Raw genomic sequence first — 1,190 nt, 5'->3', positions numbered from 1 at the left:
CATTTCTTCAAAAGTTGGAACTAGAAATACCATTTGACCCAGCTATTCCATTACTAGGTATATATCCTAAAGAAGTGAAAGCCATGACAAGAACAGACATATGCACACCCATGTTCATCACAGCCCTGTTTACAATAGGCAAAAGATGGAAACAACCTAGGTGTCCATCAACTGAAGAATGGATATCCAAACTAGGGTACATACACACAATGGAATACTATGCAATCCTAAAGAATAATGCAGAATCTGCAAAACACCGCATAACATGGATGAACTTGGAGGACATTATGCTGAGTGAAATAAGTCAAGCACAAAAGGACACATATTTTATTTGTCCGTTATTGTAATATTCAAGGAAACATTTATCTATGGAAGAACATTTTCTTTGTTGGTTACCAGAGGTGGGAGGGGAGGGGAAGGAACAATGTTAGATAGATAGATAGAGATAAGTTTTGATTTGGGTGAAGAAAAGGGCAATATACCAAATGTGAGTGATCAACATAGTGGCATTGAGGAAGAGAAAGACAAAAAGAGGTACATGGGAAGTACAGACAACAAAGATGAACCCTTTTGTGCATATAGTATGGTGTGGTCAGTGAAGGCAAATATGGGTATATGGGTGGATAGATGGGTAGACAGGCTGAAATATTAGTTATGTATAAGAAGTGGAGAGTGCACCCAAGAACATGTATAGGGTTGGCAGACCGTGGTTCAATAACTGTATGTGTTTGATCTGAATTCCCAGGTGTATAATGAGGGTGACAAGGGATAAGGTTGTAGTCACTGCTTGGTCACAGTCAGCTACCCAGAGGGACCGAGTAGTTGAACCTGTGGGCTCGGGACCATAGTCACAAAGGACATCAAGCTCAACTGGCATAACATACTACAGAAAACATTGTTCCACCTCCTGCTGTGGTGAGTAGCAACTGAGATCTTAAAAGCTGCAAGCTGCCATCTAGATGCAACGATGGATGTCTCCTCATCCATAGCCAAGAAGAATGAAGAAAACCAAAAATTCATGGAAACAATTAGTCCTAGCAACTGGTACTCTATCTGATCTGCAGCCTATATGACTATGAGACCAGAAGAAATAGATGGTGCTCGGCTACTACTCTCAACCACTTGGAAGAGGATATTTGCAGGAGATCCTGAATGGACAGGGAGAACAATGTGGAACAAAACTCAAAATC

This window comes from Orycteropus afer, unplaced genomic scaffold (genome assembly GCF_000298275.1).
Source record: "Orycteropus afer afer isolate SDZICR_OR568_19922 unplaced genomic scaffold, OryAfe1.0 scaffold00234, whole genome shotgun sequence".
Lineage (NCBI taxonomy): Eukaryota > Metazoa > Chordata > Mammalia > Tubulidentata > Orycteropodidae > Orycteropus > Orycteropus afer.
The sequence above is the reverse complement of the archived record's forward strand: the minus strand, read 5'-3'. Positions refer to the sequence as shown.